This window comes from Mauremys reevesii, linkage group 13, assembly GCF_016161935.1.
Source record: "Mauremys reevesii isolate NIE-2019 linkage group 13, ASM1616193v1, whole genome shotgun sequence".
NCBI classification, from domain to species: domain Eukaryota; kingdom Metazoa; phylum Chordata; order Testudines; family Geoemydidae; genus Mauremys; species Mauremys reevesii.
The window spans coordinates 44399467-44421461 of NC_052635.1; the positions used below are offsets into that span (position 1 = coordinate 44399467).

General features: G+C 45.3%; 1 long non-coding RNA gene across 1 annotated transcript in view; it reads right to left on the reverse strand.

Annotated features, from left to right (window-relative positions):
* LOC120381140 overlaps positions 1-901 on the reverse strand; it is a 35437-nt gene extending 34536 nt beyond the window's left edge. Inside the window, exon 1 of the long non-coding RNA XR_005587948.1 lies at positions 502-901. This is a non-coding gene — a long non-coding RNA (uncharacterized LOC120381140). The remainder of the gene's footprint in view (positions 1-501) is intronic.
* Between the last annotated feature and the right edge of the window lie 21094 nt (positions 902-21995).

Genomic DNA, 21995 nt, shown 5'->3' on the forward strand with positions numbered 1-21995 from the left:
GGGTAAAGTTCTGGCATACTATTCCTTATATATTTTTGATTCATGTTATTTCAGATGCCGAGTAGATTGGAGATATATTTTTTCCATTTACAGTCTGCTTGAAATTAGAGGCACTGGGACAAATGCACAGGAACTAGCTACATCATTGTTTATACAGGCACTCACTCCAGCTTTAAGGAAACTCTAATTAGAGAAAAAAGAACAGCCAGTCTCTGAAGCACAGAAGCACTTAGATATTATTTCAAGCCAAGCAACCAGAAAGTTACAGCTGCCATAATTAAACATGACACAGAGAAGTCAAGCATTAAACACAGGTTCATTATGAAAGTGCAAGAGCTCAGTGATCCATGAGAGAAGGACCTTGTAATTCTGTGCCAGGCTGGGAGAAGATCAGAGATGTGAAAATCCTCCTGCCTACCTAGAAAAAGCAGCAATGAATCTAATTGTGTTTGCACTGGAGGTATAAGCAGTTGCAGGATAACTTTGCAAGGCTTAACTCACCTGCTGTCCTTGGTTACTCTTGTTTCCCCAGCAGAGCTATTCTACAGGTGATTCTATAGCCTGAAGCAGCCAGGCTGCTAGTACATGTTTCCAGCACCTGTCACCCACACTTTAGTCCAGAGTTCCCCTTTGTTTGCCTTGCCTGTACAAACAAGCCCTTTTGCACCAACCCACAAAAGGATAAAAGAAAAGCCGTCTCTTTCCCTTCCTTCCAATGAGCATGTCAGAAAACAGGTTAGCTTGTCTCCAGCCTCACCTGCTGCCCCTTCTCTCTGTGTTAGCTCAGGTGTTCCAGTTTACTGACTGGCTCCAGATGCTGCATCTTGCTGCGATTTGCCTGGCTTTCTGTGCGTAAGCAGCACTTGCAGAATGAAATTAACGCTCACATTGTTTCCTATGTCAGCCTATTTTCATACCTGTAAAAATTTTTGGGACCCTGGCTGCTTGCTGGCTAGTTTCTTTCCCATGCTCAGCAACTATCAAGCAAATGCTCTGCTCTTCCTTTTATCAAAGCAAGAGATGGATCTGAGCCAGGAACTTTAACTCAGGAAATGGCTTTTTTGGGGTGGGGGTGTTTTGCTCTGTTTTTTCAGTTCAGATTGATTTCAAATGACAGTTCTGATATCTCTCTGTCACTGCTAGCACTAAGCTTGGGAAGCCTGGACCACACAGCCTAGATCTTCTTACAGACACGTTGCATCACCTGAGCTGGAAGAAATGTGCTGGATCCCTGAACAATGGGTCCCATTCTGCAGCCACTGAGTTTTGCCATAGACTTTAGTGGGAACAGGATTGTGTACTACATAATGGTGCATCAGCTGGGAGGAAAAGAGGAGTGCACCATATATCCTCCGGGCTAAAGCAAAGGCTAGAGCACTAGATACCTCTCAGGCGGCTACAAGTAACTATGCTTTAATTCAGCCACAAGTTATTGGGCTCAATGAAGGAATCCCTGGGTGAAATTTTCTAGCCTGTGTTCTGCAGCAGGTCAGACTAGATGATCACAATGGTCCTTTTTGGCTATAAAATCTATGAAACCTGGGTAAAATATCCAGCTGGGGTGACAACCCTGACAAAGTTTATGGAATTAAGAAAAAACACAGTCTATGACTTTGCCCAATCTCATGGAGTGGTCCAATTTCTCCAGCCTTTGGCCTTTCTGCCGCAAAAATCACGTTGTCCTTCAGGGTGAAAACTAGTGAATAATGTAAGTCATTGCCTTGGCCTCCAGCTCCTCATATTCCGCAGACTGGCTACCACTCTGTGTACCGTGGATTCGGATACACAGAGAGAAGTCTGGAGCCACAAGCGGTAGAGGGACCACAGGGGAAAGGCAGCAGCGGACAAGGAACTAGAAATGGGGAAGGATTCTCTGAACCATGTGCAGTCATACACAAAGGGAGTGGAACACGCTACCACTCTGAGCTGGGGCATTGGGGCAATGAAGAACTAGGCCCACGGGCTCCAGCAGCGAGTTAAAAACATAAAGAAATGCAGGGCGGCCCAAACATAAGCGAAGCAACACAACTACAGCAGGGAAAGAGGGAACGAAGAAAGGAAGAATGCACAGCATGACCCTCCTAACCTAGGAGCGTGCAGGCCTGCAGCATGGGCCTTTGTCTGCCTTCCCTCCCACCCAGGTCTGAATGTACAATAAAGGCAGCTGCTTGGAACAGGGCCGGCTGCTATAGAAAAGAGGGCAAGAGGGCAGAGAGTAATTTATTTACTCTTCACAATGTGCTGTTTGAACAGACTCCTAAAGAAAATGGAGAAGGAAGCAACCCTCTGCCAGGGAGGAGAAGGAGAAGGGAGGGAATGGAGGAAGGGTCAGCTCTAAATGGATTAGAAATTTACCCTGCAACAGTGGGCCTTTAATTGATACGGGGAGGGAGGGGGGCAGTAAAATGTCTCTCTAATTGCATTAAAGATCCACTAATTAGGTTGATTAAAAACAGAGAGGCTTTCTTTCTTTCTTTCATTCTTTCTCAGAAGGCCTTGTGGGGTGGCACAACGGAGAGAGGGGGGGAAAAAAGGAACTACAAACAGATTTGAGTAAAAGGAAAAAGTTTTCCAGCGCAGGTGTAACAGAGAAGAGAGTTGGCCATTCGCACGGCTGGACGGTGGTTACTTTATCTGGTCTGACACCCTGTCAGCCAGGCTCTCACTTCTGCATTCAAAGGGCCTGCATGGCATCAGTACTGCCAGCTCCACGTGGTCAAAAATCACAAGATCGCTGAGCCAATTAAGAGATTTTTAAAAATTGTAAAAGATCATTTTGGGGTCTTTTGATCCACCTCCTGGTTTCTGAGTCTTCGGGGTACACTTGGGTGACATTTTAGAGCTTTTATTTTCAAGGGCAAGAAACTTCCTTTTTTAAAATGAAAGTGGAGATTCTCTCAAAATCACTTGCCTCCAGGAGCTGAGGTGACAAGGAAGACAACACATATCATGTGATTTAGGATACGAACATAAGAGTTGACAACCCTGGCGTTTGCTGATGTTACTTTTTTATGGTACATAGCATTGGCTGAGCTCATGGTGAGAGAAATCAAGTATGCGCATTCAAACTTGGCAAAACTTTTGGCCCAAACTTTTTTTTTTAATGAAAAAATGCAGATTCGGCAGCTCTGACATATTTTTGTGAATGTGTGTTGGCTTTGCCCATTTGTTTTGGTGAAAAAAAGTCAGAAAAAATCAAAACGTGCCATTTCAACATTGTAAAATGAAATATTTTGATTTTCTGGTTCAAAATGACTTCATTTCAGATTTTCCTCTCCTTTTACTAAAAATTCAAAACTTTTTAAAATGCTTGAAATCAAAGCAAAACGTTTCAATTTGTATCAGGCAAAATATTTTATTCCACCTAAGATTAACTTATTCAAAAACATTTTGAGTTGCTGAAAATTTTGAAAAAAAATTGTTTTCGGGTTTCAATCGCCTCAGGAACAAAGATTTCAGAGAGACAAGGTGGGTTGAGGTAATATCTTTTATTGGACCAACATCCATTGGTGAAAGAGAGAAGCTTTTGTGCTCCACAGAGCTGCTCTTTGGGTCTGGGGAGCTCAAAAACTTGTCTCTTTCACCGACGAACGTGGTCCACTAAAAGGTATTTCCTCATCCACTTTGTCGCCTTCGTATCCTGGGACCACCAGGAGACAACACCACCACAGACAACAATGGAAGATTCCAGAGACAGTTTTCCCCACTGCCCTGGTGGGCTCAGAACTGGTGGGGAATTTTTCAACTAAACATTTTTCCATGAGAAAACGTTGGTTTGTCTAAACCAAACCATTTTGCCAGAAAGGGTTAGTGTCCATGAATTTTTCGACTCAAAAATGTTTTGGAAAAAAAATGCTTTGAGAAAAGTTTAGAAATTGCGAACACGAGTTAGCTGTTTCGATGTAAAAACACCTTTTTTTGCAGGGAAGACATTGCATCATGGCTAGTGCTTCTCCTATCTACAGTATAAGGGTGCCATTTTTAGAAAGTGATGCTGAATTAGGATCTAGATCTTTTCCGCATAGCCACTGCCACCAATGGTAAATTAAAAAGGCAGCTGTAGAAAACAAATGTATTCTTTGAGCAGCTGTTGGTTTAAATGTGTGCTGCTGTCTGACTCGATGCTCTGAAGAGATTTGCTCATTAGCTTAAATCTAGTTGTAAGTAACCAGCATTTAAATGAATTCCTCAATCGCTGCTCTTCCTAAAACACTAATGGACAGTGTGCTGAAATCAGAACTGCTGCCTGAGAACCACTGAACTAAAAGAAGATCCATTAGCCAGGTAAGTTGGTACATGTATTGTTATACTGCAGAAACTTGCCCCTTGTTTTTAGTCTGTTGATGGTTTTAAAGAACTCTATCCAATTTTGATTGGACCATTTGTTTTAATAATTGGGAGATATGCTTATCTCCTAGAACTGCAAGGGACCTTGAAAGGTCATTGAGTCCAACCCCCTGCCTTCACTAGCAGGATGAAGCACTGATTTTTGCCCCAGATCCCTAAGTGGCCCCCTTAAGGATTAAACTCACAGCCCTGGGTTTAGCAGGCCAATGCTCAAACCACTGAGCTATCCCTTCCCCCTAAATAACTCTCCTGGTTTCTTTTAGATGCTAGTGTGGATCAATGACATTTGCTTGCTATATATTTGGTAATTGCCAGAAGTGGTCGACATTTTTCAAATTTCAAATGTTTCTGTGAATTTTTTGTCAAAAAATTGAGTCTTTCATAGAAAAAAAAATATTTTGACAAAAATTTAGTCCATTTCTTTTTCAATTTTTTGACCAAACCATAGCTCTTGCAGATTTTTTTTTATTTTTGAAAATTTTCAACAGTCCTTTAAAAAGTTTTCTGAACAGTTCTAGTAATAACCTTCACACTAAAATCATATTCAAACCATGATCTGTCAAAAACCTTGTGAATTATATGATTCTTAGACAACGCACATATTGGCAGATGCATTTTGGCGGCCCTCCACAGAACAAGGTTGCCACTTACTGTGCTGTCAGGGGGAGAGAGCTGGAAAACTAAGCTATGTGCTTCTGACTGTTTAAGGACATGAAATCTTCTGGATCTACTAATATCTAGCTAATATCTTTACTTAGACTGTAAGATCTTTCAGGCAGGGACTGTATTTTTGTTCTATATTTGTACAGCACCTAGCACAATGGGGCCCTGGTCCACGACAGAGGCTCCTATGTGCTGCCACAATACCAATAATAAATAATAATCTGTAGCTAGAATATCTGAGGAAAGTGGGTCTAGTTTTTAGATCAGGGATCAGCCATCAAGACTCCTGGTTTCCGTGACTGATCATGCTTCACGGCATGACTATGTGGAGTGCAGCATAACAGTTCACTGGATGCTATTGAGCATGTTTAGTAGCTGCTCTGTGCCTCAGTTTACCCATCTGCAAACTGGGGATAATACCTGTTTTGCAGCAGAATTGTGAGGTCTCATTACTTAAGTTTTTGTAAAGTGCTTTGAGATCTTTGAACATGCTGTGTAAAATAAGTAACAAAAAGAAGATCACGGGCAAGATTCTGATTTCACATTCCACTTCACAGAAACCCAAGGAATTTCAGGCTCCAGGAGGAGTGGTAATCAGGATATTAAATATGCTCCTAATTTAAATGTGATTGCAACAAATGCACCTTACACAAATGAAAATGAGCTCATCTGCATCAACTGGTGCCAATAAGATTGTCACCTTCTCTGACTGTGCACAGTAGTGGGTGTGACACTTCCTTTTTCCACACTGGAATTACAGAGGTCACAATTCAGCCTGGTAATCTATTGTGCAGGTCAATCAGGTCACGAGGCATCGTCATGGGACTGCTCAGTAACATAAGTAGTGCAGCCCCGAAGGCGTTAGGACCAATATATCTCATTCTTAAGCAAGGGTTCAGCTGGTGCAGCAGAGTTATCAGTCAGATTGTATTGATTAGCGGTATTTGCATACAGCTGTGGAACTTTATGGACTGGCGGCTTGGCATGCCGTATTGGTGCAGAGAAGTCTAATAATGACTGCATGTTGCCCCTACTTCCTAGCATCTCCTATGAGAAAAGTAAGCAATTAGTTAGTGAGATTAGCATTCATCTTTCATATGAACATGCCGCATCCCATGACTTCCTTTGAAGACTTCCAGTCGTATCTGAGGACAAGGTTAAAGTGACTGGATCTTTCGTTAGCAGATCAGGATTTCCTGGGGCTATCTGGGAATATATTATCACATTGGGGCAGTTTTTGGTCCCTCTCAAAGTCCTAAGAAGGCCTCCAATATTGAGTAGTTTCAAAAAGTGACTGGATATTTTTCCAGCAGCAGATACTCACAGGTTTAATGTGCTTTGCTGTATATACCAGGCCAAATCTAGAGTTTTCAGATGTGTCCTAAGAATGCACTAAACTCTGCTGGAGCTGGCATAGAACCAACCCTACAACGAGGAACCAAAAACATGCCCCTAGCTGCAACCAGCAGATATTGGGTGTGGATAACACTCTAGTCTTGCGATGTCTATTGGGTGTAACATTTTGCCATTTTTCAATAGCACATCACCTCCTGCTTTACCCTACTCCTCCTTACTTTCTCCTGACAGTTGCTTTTCCTGCTATGCTCCTCTTTTCCGGCCAGACAATGTTTAAGATATACCAGTTTAATTTCAGGCAGACTCAGAAAAATGAATTGAGAGGTGATGTGTCAGGAGCTGTACTCATGTTGACGAGTGAGTGGCTCTTTATCTGGAGAGACCGGGCAAAGAGATTCAGTAATTGCTGGTACTTTTGAACCTGGATTTATTTAAAGGCACATGTAGGTTGGCCGAGCAACCTGTTACAAGAGCACTCCATAGAAGAGATGTGCCTGTATACTGGATATGTAAATAGTCAAGAGATGAAGTGCCAGTAGATGGTGCTCAGGAATATACACCATAGTTCCTGCGCATTGTGAGCCCAGTAAAACCTCTTGATGTGCACTGCAAATGTCTCCCAGTGTGCAGCTCAATGCAGACAGCTCTCAACTTAGGCTACGACCTCGCAGGTGCTGCCAGGCATTTTCCAACCATTCCGACCACAACTTAGATACAGAGCTGGTCCTTCCAGGAATGAAGTGTAACAACTCAGCAGCCTCTCCCAGGCCGGCGTACTCACTCCCAGGTGGATTGGTTGTAAGGGGGCCCAAGCAGTGTTATCATGAGTCTTGGGCTAGTTAGTGTATTCTTCAATCCCTGTGCTCCTGGAGCCAAGTGATTTTGTGAGAAGCCAGAAAGCAAAGGAAAAGAACCCAATGTTTGCTATTGGAAGAAGTGCATGATTTCAAAGCCAAGCTCATGATTTCCTGCAGCCTGACCCATGATTTCTGAATATGTGAGGTTGGCCACACTGCGGAAGTAGGTATCAGCGGATACTGGTACTGATTCATGTCCAGGTGATATTTTGATTCAATTGTAGATTCCTGCATTGGGGATCTCGCTGTAGTATAGAACATACACTTGCTCTCCTCTTCAAAGAGTCCCTCAGCATCTTAGACATTCCCTGTCCTCTTTGAAATAGACCTACAGACTTTGTAAGAGAATATTACACCATTGCGTAAGCCAGATGCCCTATAAGCCAACCCATCCGCTGCAGAAAAAGTGGTACTTTAAAGAAGCCTTTTGAATGTAAGTGAACAGAATAAGTACATCTGAGGCCTGCAGCCATTTCTTTTGTGCACACAGAGCTGGATGCACAGCCAGGATCCCACCTACAATGGGAGATAACACAGGAGACCTCCCAAGTGTGGCTCTGCTGGTGGTGCAGGAGAGATTGCTAACAGCCTGCAAAGGGTTTCGGAATAAAATCTCTCCATGAGGACCTAGCTGCTAAGGCAGCCAGGAAACATTGCCCATAGTGTGAAGTTCAAACGACTGGGAAAACAAACCCAAATCATCCCTTTTATGGTTCTCTTTTCTAACTTAGCCAAGGCCCAGTCACGTTAAATGCTCTGCCTCAAAGCCCAAAGAAAGACCCTGGTATCTATTTTAAAAGGAAAGTTGGAACAGTCCCTCTGTCTCATTAAAATCACTTCTCATTCCCCTCTTAGAGACTTTCTAGCACTAACCTCTTCTGGTCGGCCGGTACATTGATACCATCCCCTCCCGGGGAGTGCTGTTAAGCTGCCTGAGTCTGGCATTAACATGCAGAGGGCTCTGGCTGAAGAACAGGCCTGGTTCTTTCTAAGCTGATCTAATTAAAGGAGTAACCCTGCTTGAACAGTAGTTTAGCAGATTAGCATCACACCATATGGCCCAGAGAGCAGGACAGGGAGCTGCAAAACTTCTGTCTTGCCTTGGCTTACTGAAGGAGGCAGATAATCTTGTTGCACACTGCAAGATGTGAAAGGCAATGAATAACTTTTCCAGTAGCCCAGTGCAAGGCCCCCCTCCCGCCCCCGCAGTGAAATCCTAAGGGCTGCCATGCTGCCTCCAAAAACTTGCAGAGCAGAAGACTTACCAGCTCCTGGGAGAGCCCTCCCCATCTGCAGCAGGTCCTTAACCCGGATTGTGATTGTGCGCCGTGGCTTAACGCAGACCACAGTTTAATTTCATTAACATTTTAACCAGACGGCCTATTTCGAATGGAACAGAGAGAAAGAAAACAGAGGAGAGAGGCAGAGATGCACAGTGGCAATGAAACCATCCTTTGTGAGCGAACGGAGGGGCTGACAACCTCGACTAGAGCTAGGCCTTCAGTGGTCAGGTATCGAGGAAACTTCCCCCAAGCTCTCCCAGTGCACCTTAGTCCCGACCTGCGCCATCCCCTGCTCTCTTGACTGGAGACCTCCAACCCCATTAGAAGCCGTTGAATTGCACGGTGGGTCTTTGCGCTGTGAACCAATGGCCCGCAGGAGACGAGACCACCCACGCACGCCATCACTCGGTACTGGTGGAGTCAGGATTCAAAGGCCAGGTCTTCTGCAGGGAAAGGCTAGAGCCTCTGAGCTGCCTCTGAGGACGCGGCTGCTGTAGTTCCTTGACGTAAACTCTTCTCAGCTGCAGCCGTTACTGTACAACTTCCATTGAACCCATCCACTGCCAGAGTTGCGTTCATCTCCCATTAGCTTTAGTAGCGCTTGTGTGGCTAAATCTTGCTCAACTCGAATCAGAAGGCAGGTAAGGGGCCCATTTCCCATGGGCTTCCTAGCCGTGTTCACAAAGGGCCCGAGCCTGCATGCCTGGGAGCTCGACCACTGACTTTAATGAGAGTAGGAGTGAGTCCAGCCCAATATTTGGACTTTCAAGGTCCCTTCCAGCTCTAGGAGACAGGTATATCTCCATATATTATTATTCAGGTTGAATATTTCTGTATGGGAGGGTTTGTAGAAAGCTGCACAGACGGTGGAATGAAGGAGGCTTGTTGGAAATATGGATCTAAGTGTTAAAAAGAGCGTTTGGCCCTTTGTACCTAATCACACTACTGCAGATTAATTCTGCGCCATGGCAACAACAGTTAAGGGTGCAAGACAGCGTTTATAACCGCCAAGGTTTCCCCTTGCTTTCGAAGACACTTTCCTTCTGTAAGGACACTTTCCATGTGTGGTCTGAGCCCAAAGCAGAGGGTTCCTGGAAAGTCTGAGAAAAATCTGTTCCGCCACTGGTGAGTTCTGCTGAACTGCCGAGGTTTTCAGCTTGCAAACTATACACCGGCCTTCTGAACACAAACAACGGCTTGTGAAAAACAACCTGGGACAGGCGCTGTCGTCTTTGTTGCTTGCCTGTAAAGCAATTCTCACAACTGGCCACCGATCCAGTTTCCTAGGTACCGCTGGACTTTAGCTAAGGTACTTTTATGGCTCCCATTTACATAGCACCTGAGTGCCTCCCCTGGGAGGTAGGGAAATGCTCTGATCCCTGTTTTACAGATGGGGACTTTAGGCACAAAGAGATTAAGGGACTTGCCCAAGATCACCTAGGAAGTCTGTGGCAGAGCAGGGACTCGACCTCAGTTCTCCTGAGTCTCAGGTGAGCATTCTAACCACTAAGCAATGCTTCCTCTCGATGTAACACTAATAAATAACCATAGAGAAGTTTATCAGCAATGAAATGAGTAGAAGTTGCCATGTGTTTCTGACACAGTTGTTAGCTCTCTGCAAATATTCTTGTATCACTCAGTCCCCAAAATGTAATGTCCGCTCTCGATCCCCTGAAACGTCTATTAAATAATGCACATTTGAGTGTATTTTCAGCATGTCTTCTGAACTGTCCCCTGCATTGTTACTTATTTTCTGCCTGTGGATGTCCTTCTTCTGCCACGGTAGGGGATTTGTGAGTATTACAGAGATGAAGGTGCATCCTCAGGCTGTGTGAATCAGTGCATCTCTCCTGATCGCCACAAAGCTGAATCCATGTACACCAGCCGACCGGGCCCTAAATGGCTTATTTTTTAGCCTTTTCTTTCATCCCCTGATGGTTGGTTTTTTTTCACCCTCTCCTTTCAGACTCACGGCCCTGCACCTTCCTTCTGTTCAGGAAGTAGAAACATTCTTGTCTGGCTCCCTCTGCAACTGCTGCTAACTATGCTCTGCCGCCAGGCTGGATCGGAGGTGGGGTGGGGGGAGAAGGGGATCTTCCCTGACTAAGCAGCTGTTGCTCAGTGCAGGTTTTCCTCCCGCCTTCCTCCAGCCCAAGCCAACTGAGACCAAATGTGTCAAACATCCAGCTGCATCCCTAGGCGAGTTCCGAGACTGTCTGCATTCAGCCATTCTTCCCTTTCAGCGCCTCCGACTGGGGTGGCGCTTAGTATTCACCAAGGCGAAGCCACAGACGAGGGGAAGTGAGCTGCCCATTCAGACGTCCCTGCATAAGACGCTTCCCCGAGCAGCGCCAAAAACTCAGGGCAATTTGACACAGTCAGCTTGCAAGCAAATTAGCACGTCACATGCCCTGGGCCAGAGCTGGTGTTTGGGATGGGAAGCTACCGTACATTAAATAGAGAGCTGGATTGTGCCTTTAAAGCACAGGTCTGTGTTGTGGGAGGCAAGCGGGAGAGGGCTGCCTTGCAGCAGGGACCCTACAAGGGACTTTGGGTAACTTGGCCAGAATTTCTCTTGGGGTGGCTTCACCGCAGTTCCAAAGGGAGGTGTCATAGTATATTCCCCTCTGACCCAGCCAGCTCTGTAGGCTGGTGCTAAGGGTCATAGGATGGGGAAGGGCTCCTAACCCAACCACATTCAAGGGCACCGTATTCTGCTGAGGAATAGCACAGCCCCAGAGCCGACGTGCCTGTGCGCTGCGGCCCATCTCGAACCAGCTAATTGATGAACTGTTAGCGCTCACCAGCAGGGTCCACACAGACAGTCTGCGGCAGGCTCATGTGGGATAAATTTCCACCCCAGCTTGCTGCAATCTAAACATCCGTGTGGACAAGTCCTTGCAGTTGAAGTAGTCAAGACCGACTAAGAAGAGGAAGGAGAGGCACAGAGGTGAACTGCCTTGACCAAGGTCACACAGCCATTCAGTGTCAGGTATCCAGACATCCGACCATATGCCCTGTGCCTGTAGATCAGTGGTTCTCAACCTTTTTTTACCCAGTGATCTCTAAACTGCAGATCAATCTACAGAACCCCAACCAGAGGGGATACATGTGTGGGGGGGAAGCATGTGAGGTCATGTGCCCCCACCAGATTTCTGCCTTCCGTTTGGCCCTGCTCCGTGAAGTGCTGATGTAGCAGGGCTGAGCCGTGGTGTGTCTCTTTGGCTAACTGCTGCCTGCTCGTGAGTCCATGGCTGTGAGGCAGCCCCTTTCGATGGCAGGGGGAGACCTTTCTTCTGCAGTGATGCTGCAATTTTTGGTTCCTTCCCTCCCCCTACACCAAACAGGCTGGGTGGCCTGCTGAGGTGAGCCAGAGGGTGGAGGTGGCAATCCCTCCCTGAGCCCCGCCTGGGGCTGAAGCCCAGTTTATTTTGATGGACCCCGTGAAACCAACTCGTGGCCCCACATAGGGACCCGGACCCCTGGCTGAGACCCAACGCAGTAGATCACACTGCCTCCTAACTGGAGACAACTGGGTGCTTGTGACTGGCGCTTACGTAGTCCTGTTCATGTGAGGATTTCAAAGGGTGAGAGAGTAAGAATTTGTGTGTGTGTCTGAGAGAAAGCGAGACAGACACAGGCGGGGAGAGGAAGGGAGAATGTGGATGCCTTTTCCCCTAAAAGGATGGCACAGGATTCCTAAATCGCTCTCTTGTCCTGGAACTAAAGCTACAGCTATCAAACAGCAGAAGCTTTGATTTGCAGTATAAGCCCAACTGTTGAGTATGAAACCCCCCGGGGGAGCGGAAGAGAGCGGATGAAAAGGAAAGAGACAAGACGCTAAATCACCCTCCAACCCAAGCTCAGGATCCTGAGACACCAGGCAACCCGAAAACCTTTCTGTGGAACAAAAATCCTTCACAATGTCACAGTTACAAGAGCGACGGGAGCGGGTCTCTTAGTTTAAACGCTACCATTGGCAACAGAGATGGCTAAGGACAGAGAGAGCCAAGTCCGCTGGGAATCAAAGCAGCGGTGGAGGCACCAAGGGAGGCCCCTGTGTAAAAATAACCCTGGAAGGGAAAAAGTTACAACCTGTAAAAGAAATCACCTCCCGCGGAAACCCCACAAATGAGGCAGACAGGACTGACACAGGTGCCTTTCACAGCCTCTCACCCTCTTAGGCCACGACAGGAGGGCTTCTCGTCGACCTAGCTACTGCTTCTCAGGGAGCTGGAATAACGACACTGACAGGAGATGCTCTCCCGTAGGTGCAGTAGTGTCTTCACTAACCCCTAGAGCTGTGCAGCTGCACCGCTGGAGCGCTGTACGTGAAGACAAGCCCTCAGACACAGCAATGGAGCTCCTGACCTGCAAGCAAGGCAGAGGTTGTCGTTAGCTGGGGCTCTGGCAGCCTTGATACCTCAGAGGAAAAAGGTAATAGATGTTTTCCTTGTTCCAGGTAAACGTGAGCTCCCCAGGAGGAGATAATGGGTGCTGGCAGGCACTCTGGGTAGTTGGGTAGAAAAAAGAAAAATGTGTTGGAGAGAGGAGAGCCCTGTAGAAAACCAACTGCAGACGTCATGCCCTTTGAATATTTTTTGTTGGAAAATACACACAAATACTATTGCTCGGATTTGTGCATGCAGCTGAATTGCAGGCACAGAAATGTAGGTGCAACTTGTTCTCACAAGTCGGAGGCTCCTCTTTTCTTCTTCTATTAGCTATATTACCATAGCACCTTGAAGTCCTAGTCCTGGACCAGGACTAGCAAAAGCGGGATGCTGTACAAACACAAAATGCTGTCCCCCACCCCAAAGAGCTGATGATCTACGTGAAGAATGATCTACTGGGGAGTTCATGTCATCATGGGTTCTCAAGAAACTTATGCTCAAAACCCCACTGCTGAGTGTGCAAAATGGGTCCACATGCCTTTCGCACATGCAAATGTCTGTTTGTACAAATTGCAAGTTCAGTTTGTGGGAATGCAGATACCAAAGCTGCATTTGTATCCCTAACCCTCTTATTCAAATGGTACCCCAATTAGGATGGACCAGTGCTGAAACCCCAGCTCTCAAACTGGGTGGATAACAATAGCAGTTATCATATAATGCCCTGCCACTGATTTTCCTGCCTTCTCTTTCCTCCTGAGCCAACAGGAGAAATAGGCAAGATTCCTTCAAAGAAGAGGATAAGAATGGAGCCATTGGGGGAGATGAAGGAGGGGTGTGTGAGACATTACATTCCTGCTTGCATCATGTGCGCACCAACCACACATATGCAGAGAAAAGGGATTGTCCAGTTTAAGAGAAAGCAATCAAAGATTGGGTTGGCCCTTTTTTTCTTTTGAGGTTTTTATTTCATCTCGGAGTCTTTTGGTTTTTTTTAAACAGAAAAGACCAAATACTGAGGTGTTCACACACTCACTGCACCCATAAATCCTGCATTTGCATATGCAAATCAAGTTTTTTCCCACATCGGTCTGAAGCTAACAAGTCCCTCAAGCATGTGCAGACCTTCAAGCACGAGTCATCCTATTGAAGTCCGTGGGATGACTCACGTGCTTGAAGTTACATATGTGCTGAAAGCGCTTTGCAGCTCCAGGGCCATAAAGCATGCATTTTCATGTGCAGTAATCACCCAAATTGCACTCAGAAACACAATTTGGTTGTACAACAGGTGCACATGCAAATGCTGCAGACAGAATTTATGCGCCCACATTTCCAATGTTGACTCAAAAATAAATTTTTCAGTGGGGTCAAATTTTAGAACCAATTCAATCTATTTAGATTGTAAGGTCATCAGGGAAGGAACTGTCTCTTACAATGTGTTTATACACTGCCAAGCACAATGGAGACTCAATTTCAGTCAGGTCTTCTAGATGATACCTTAATACAAATAGATAATACAGATTGATAATAACAATAATTTACAAATCAGGGTCACTTTAATTGGTTAGCTACTGTATGTTAGAGATAGGCATAGTCCAGTGAGCAGATCACAGGTGTAGCAAGTAGCAGCACTTTAAATCCAATAATAAAATATTTGGATTCCTAAAACACCCCTCATGTCTGCATGCAAACAGTTCTGTATAACCTCAGCTTTGACAGTGAGTGCTTCATAGCCTTGGGTGAGTCACTTAACCTCTCTGTCTCTGTTTCCTACTCTTTAAAATGGGAAGATTATGAACACTGTTTAATAGGTATGAAGTGCTTTGAAAAGATGCACTCGTCTGAACACAGATTATGGTGGAAATTAATCTTATTGAACGTGAGTGCTTATATTTTGAATAGAGCTGAGAGGAGAATACACTTTATTTTCTGTTAAATTAATTTTTCATGTTTTCATATTAGAAAAAGACAAAACTGATTTTTTTCAATAAAAACACGGACAATGTTGATGAAAAAGAAGGGTTTTCTATTTAGTCAAAGAGGCAACTATGTTAAAAACAAATGATGACAAATTTCCTACCAGCTCTAACTTTTAATAATCAGTTGAATTTCTTCAGCTCCAAACAACAGCCTTAATAAAGGTATGAAGCCATGAGCAGGGGGTTAGCTGCACATCTCCTATTGACTGCAATGTGAGCCATGTGAGTAGGACCTGAAACACTTATAGAGATGGAGGGTTAGTGCCTATTATATAAAGAACAGGAGGACTTGTGACACCTTAGAGACTAACAAAATTTATTTCAGCATGAGCTTTCGTGGGCTACAGATCACTTCTTCGGATGCATAGAATGGAACACACAGACAGAAGTTAAGTTAAGATCTCCTATTATATGGAGATCTTAACTTAAAGCATCACCTCTCTTGCCCTGTGCCCCAGTGTGACAGATGCTGGGAGTGATAATCGCTCCAAGAGGGAACCCTGAGAGGGCAAGATACAATGGTGGAGAAAAGCGGGGTCTTTGCTTTTATCTGCCTGCAATTTTGGAAAACACTCTCCTTCAGTCTAGGCTGAAATACCCCTGGAGCATCAACAAGGGTGATGATGTTCAAATGTGTTTGGCTTGTTTTTCTGCTGCAGCGTGTGCTGTGTTGTAATTTTTTCATGTTGTGAGGGACAATGGAAGTTGTTTTCTTTGTTATCGTTGAGCCTAACCCAAGTCCATTGGAAACCAAGGCAAAGGCTGCTCTGATGGGATTTGAATCTGGCTCTTTATGCTGGATTTACTTCACTGTGCTTCTATAGTTCTAATAACCTTGGGCCCAGTTACATTGGAAACCACTGCCCTGGGCTGGCTGTAGTGCAGTGGCCCTCTGTCCCAGGGAAGCCTTGAGAAGCATTTAGGATGCTTTCCTAAGACCCCAGGGTGCACAGGCTACTTCACAGAGGGCAGTTTATTTCCTGCCTAACACAGCCGGCTACCCCTGGGAGCCAGCGCAAATAACACCTTGTAAACCTGATGCATTTGCAGCATGAAGAAATGGGAAATTGGACACAATACGGCCTCCATTTGCTAACAAGAGCTCTGCATCCAATTTCATGGTCCGTGCTGACAATTAACAGATTTTTATTTTCCTAATTGAAAGGATTTGACCTACAGGATTTTGCGTTTCTGGCTCAACACTACGAGTAGGCCAGGAAACCCAGCCATATTCTAACTGGGGGCAGCAGGGGAAAAGAAACCCAGATCTCCCCACTGTGGGCTGTGACAGACATTCTGTGGCAAGCACCAACCCAAAGGAAAACCAAACCCATGAGCTGTGCCTTTAATTCCTGCCCAGGCTAAAGCACACACATTACAAAAACAACATTTTAATTTAAATTCCGATTCCTCATTCATTCACGGGAGCTGGCTCTGAGCGGGGATTTCATTAAAGGCTTTAATAGATTTTATAGGACTTGTCAGATCCGGAAAGGTTATGGAGCAAATGCATTTTCTCTGCTTCCAGAATTTCAACAACGGTTCGGTAAACAAATTTACCATGAAAATGCAAAAAAGTCCAGCCTTGTACAGACAAGGAGAAATGAACTTCGTCTGAGTGACTCAAAGGCATCAAGATGGGCTAGTCTGTCCCCCTCCCTCCTCGCTTCTCTTGTCCTTTTTATTTCTGTTAACATGCTGTGCAGTTCAGCAGACAGTTGTGGGTTTTTCTGGGAAGGAAACGAGGGAAAGATAAACAGAAGGGGGGGTTCTGTTGATCAAACACACCTGAGTTTTTATGAGAATTGCTAAAATGTTGGCCCTTAAAAGCACAGTTACCCCTGAGCATGAGGCACTGCTATGGGACTTCTTGATCAGAGGTTGGAAGGTCCATGCGGACCTCACTTTGGGGTGGTTCTGCTCCCGATCCGGGAGCCCCACTTGCTTGGAAGGCAGGGCCGCCACCAGCATAGAGCTTCACTGTGTCAGGACAGAACTCATGCCGTGAACGGGATACCCAGACTTCATGTGGTAAAGTCGGTGGCGTGTGTGTGGGGGGAATAAAGAGAGCGAGCCAAGACAGGGCAATATTCAGGCTTCATTCCTTCTTCCAAATGATCAAGCCCTTCCCGAAGTAGAGCTATCTAAGTTCCTCGACATAGTCATACTGTGGTGTTCCCTACTGGGAAACGATCGTAACGGGGGGTCATTCGGTGCATAAATCTTTGCAGGATCAGGGCCAATACTAGTGCAGAGCCTCATGCTCCAACTGCAGGGTACGGTTAAGATGGAACATCGTGCCGGGCCGTGGTAGAGCTCATGTCTGGGTAAACGGGGCCCAGTTGCATAGGACCTTGGTTTTGCATATTACTGTGAAATGTGCCAGTTTAGTCCAGGCAATAAGGTGAAGATACTGGCACTCAGAGCCGAGGTTGTGTCAATACTCCCGAGATCTGGGGAGCAACAGGTGAGGAGAGGTGAAGAGAGCAGGCTATGCAAATATCTGACTTCTCCCACAGGAATATGTTTAACATCTGTTTAGCTGCAGGGATCAGCAAAAGTTGCCATTTCCTCCCTATGCTTTTGGCTCATTTACAGATTCAGAATGTGCTCCTCCCCAGAGGAGCAGCATCGCACCTAGACCAGGATCTAGAGTCTTCTTGCAATAAAATGTCATGTCACTGAAATGAATTCAAGTTACTTTGACATCTTAAGTGTGATTAATGCCTTTGACTTTACCAAAGCGGTCAGAGAGGTAACACTTCCCATTGTCGCAGGGCCTTCGGCCACTAGCACTTCCATTACCTGCAGAGGTGGATGAGTGGACTCTTGCTGGAAGGCAAGGGAGCTAAAGGGAAGAGGATCTTTTCTGGGCTGTGAATCCCCTCTGACACACCTGCCTGATATCAGAGAGCATGTAAAATTCATGGGTAGTTGGTTATGCACATGCACCTAGAGTCCGTTGCAGTGGGGAGGGGAATTCTGGAGCCCTGTGTCCGTCTGCAGGGCAAATATATTTTCTAATTATTGTCTTTGATGCGCTCAGACAAAAAAAAGGACTTTCTCAGTTGGAGAATAAGAGAGGTTGTGTGTTAAAGTGGGGGAAGGCTGGGAAAAATGGAGTATTAGTAAGTACCAGACAGGAAGTTGAGTCCCTCAGGCTGGGAAGAACAGTCGATGCCAGCCTCACTCCAGGGACGTCTCCTTAATCGGTCTGTTCACCTGAAAGGGAAGGATAAAAGGGCAGGACCTGAATTTATATTTCAAAACTCAGTTCCCCTCTGTCCTGGTTACCAGACAGGTGGCCCAGGTGGGTGCCCACTGCTTTACAGTATGCCAGAAGAGTACCCAGAAGTCACCTACTACCGGACAGGCCCAACAAAGAAAGTAACAGAACGCCACTAGCCGTCACCTTCCGCCCCCAACTACAACCTCTCCAGCACATCATCAAGGATCTACAACCTATCCTGAAGGATGATCCCTCACTCTCACAGATCTTGGGAGACAGGCCAGTCCTCGCTTACAGACAGCCCCCAACCTGAAGCAAATACTCACCAGCAACCACACACCATACAACATAAACACTAACCCAGGAACCTATCCTTGCAACAAAGCCCGATGCTAACTCCATCCACATATCTATTCAGGGGACACCATCACAGGACCTAATCGCATCAGCCACACCATCAGAGACTCATTCACCTGCACATCTACCAATGTGATATATGCCATCGTGTGCCAGCAATGCCCCTCTGCCATGTACATTGGCCAAACCAGACAGTCTCTACAGAAAAGAATAAATGGACATAAATCAGATGTCAAGAATTATAACATTCAAAAACCAGTCAGAGAACACTTCAACCTCGCTGGTCACTCAGTTACTGATCTCAAAGTCACAATACTCCAACAAAAAAACTTCAAAAACAGACTTGAATGAGAAACTGCAGAATTGGAATTAATTTGCAAACTGGACACCATTAAATTAGGCTTGAATAAAGACTGGGACTGGATGGGTCATTACACAAAAAAAACTATTTCCCCATACTATTTCCCCCTCACTGTTACTCACACCTTCTTGTGAGCAGCTGGAAATGGGCCATCCTGATTATCACCACAAAAGTTTGTTTTTCTTCTGCTGATAATAGCTCACCTAATAGCTCACCTAAATGAATTACCCTCATTGCAGTTGGTATGAACACCCATTTTTTCATGTTCTCTGTGTATATATATATTTGCCTACTGTATCTTCCACTGCATGCATCAGATGAAGTGTGTTTTAGCCCACGAAAGCTTATGCTCAAATAAATTTGTTAGTCTCTAAGGTGCCACTAGTACTCCTCCTTCAGTATGCTGAGTGTAATGGGAAATTGGGTGAGAAAGGAGAGGGCCTGGAAGGAAAGAAGAAAGGAGAAGAGAGGACAAAGGAAGTATGTGGCGATTGATGGAAATGACGTAATATTATCCCTGTGGTTCAGAGTAACGTTCTGCAGTAAATAGGGCTCATGGTGTGGAAACATCCAAGGCCAGATCGTGCCCAAGTAGCCGCTGTTGGCTGGAAGAGCAGAAGCCTGGAGGAGCAGATTTTCACAAGTGCCGAGTGCCCATATTTCCGCCTGAAGTCAATGGGAGCTATTAGCCACGCAGCCCTAGAACAGGGTGGAGAAAGGTCATTAAGTCTGGTTCATGGAGAATTAAGATATTTCAAGATTTGATTTCATTCTGCTTTGGAATGAAAACCAAAAATTCTGAAATTTTCCATGAAGGGGTACACAGCCTCAACTCTGGGGCAGCCTGCCTGGAGAGCTTCCCCTCCCCACCGCCCCAAGCCACGGATCCTGGAAGACCTTGGAGCCCAGACTGGGGTGGAGCTGCCAGGCTCTCAGCTTCCTGTCAGCCTACCAGGTGGGTGAGTGGTCAGGAAACTAGGGAAGTTTCAAAACCAGCCTGGTAGGCAGGATTCAATCAGAACTTCATTGAAATCAAACCTCCCGAACAAAACGTTTTGATTTCGACAGACAGGCACCTTCTGACAAAAGAATAATTCTTTGGAATTTTTCCGACTAGCTCTACTCATCACCTCTGAGAAATCAGTCCTGGAGAGGGGGATCCCATAGTTAGTCTCAAATCTGAAGCCTTATTTGTCCTCCATTTCTTTTCCTTACTCCAAAGAAACCTGGGCTCTGATGCACAGCATCCCCAGTTGGAATGGCTCCCCAAGCTGCTAATAAAAATCAAGCTGCTTCATAGATCGCTATTTAGAATCACCAGTAAGAACCAAACAACAGAAAGCAAACTCTAATTCCCAAGAGGATCCTGGCAGCTGATTCTAAATGACGATGAATCAAGTGAAGCTTCTCTTCACTTCTCTTGTTTTTTGATGAGCTTTGTAAACACAGCTGAATATCAGAGGAGACTTTGTGGGCATATTGTTAATATTAAGGGCGTAGGGGAAAGCAGCTTGGATAAAATTATAATTGACATGAACTTTCAATCCAACTTTTTTTGTCCGAGATTCAGAAAAGTTGATGCCATTTCCCCCCCTCTCTTGTTATTTCCTCTGCTTATGACTTTGCAATTTGAGACTGACGGATTCTAACACACCTGCTCTGGATGCCTTCCCAACCCTACAAAAACATATTATAAAAACAGCAGCACATGTCAAGAGCTGCAGTTATTAGCATGTCACTGCTTGTGTGGGAGAAGTGTTTGGCCTCACGGTGGCAAGGCCTCTGGGTGATTACACATGCACGTGGGGCCAAGTGCTAGGAGATGCTGAACATCTGCGTCTTCCATTGACATCCATGGGAATTGCAGGTGGATCTGTATTTGAACCATCGTTTTGTCACTTGATTGCTGACAGAATTATAGGCTCATGGCAGCTAGGGCTGGGGGGGAAACCAATTTCATCTGCTCGTCTATTCTCCTGCCAGTGCTGTATAGTTCCCTGTATAATTTACAGAGCTTTGCATAGTTTTGTATTAAATATCCAAAGCAATGGGGATTCTACCACATACTTGGGAGATGATTTCACCGCTGAATAGCTTTCACATTCAAGAAAAGTTTCCTACCATTCAGTTTAAATTTTGATTTTCTGAATTCTGTTACTCCTAGTTCTACCTTACCTGTGTCAAATTACATCATTCGTCTCTGTCCATGCTGTACATGGCTGGGATTTGCTATGTTACCTAGGGCATTTGGCTGCTAAATTCCCGTTAATTTTATTGGCGGCTGGGTGTGCAAAACCATTAGGCAGCTCCAAAAAAATATAATCCCAGCCTATTACTTCCAGTAGCGTGTCATGCAGGACCCTTCTTTCAGTATCCAGCAGCTGAGATCCATAATAAGTAGACCAAGCTTGTCAACACTCAAGGGAGTGATGTAGCAGGACATTACTACTCATAATTCTCCTTTTTGTGTCATATATTTGTGAGCAAAGTTCATATTTCCTTCACAATGTGCTGCACTCTAAACAAATTTTTGGATTACTCTGACACAGAAATCAGTGTGAAGCTGTGAACCCCGTACACACAATCTTACATACACCGTTGTGCAGGCAAGCACCCATGCATAGGACTTTTCAGATGTGGAACATATCATGGGGCTTTTATTGAATCTTGTCTTTAGGTAGACCACGTAGTTAGGGCTTTCACATGTGAATGGTGTTTAAGGGTGACATGGTGTTGTCTACCCATAACAAACAGCTGGTTTTCACCATTGCTGAGGGCCTTAATCAGAGAGCAGCCATTACCAGCCAAACATAAAAAAAAATCTTATCAGAATAGGATTCACAAAGAAACATGAGACTCCACTTCTCTGCTGCCACCTAAAGTTCTGGTGGGGCAGTGATATCTTAGAAAAGGCGAAGACATAGGCTAGATGAGCACTCTTCTGAGCAAAGCATTTCAGCAGTTGTGATGTCTCTTTGAAGGTGCTGCCATCTATTGATTCCACTTATACAGGACTCCCTGTAAGAGGAGTCATTTTAATGACAACCCTAGAGAAAGAGTTAAAGCAACCATAGTGTGCGTAGACTCTGTTAAACTGCTCAGACCTCAGAAGTAGCGATACGCAAACTGGTTGCTGTCTCCAAACCTTGGACCCCAAATATGAACCGAATCT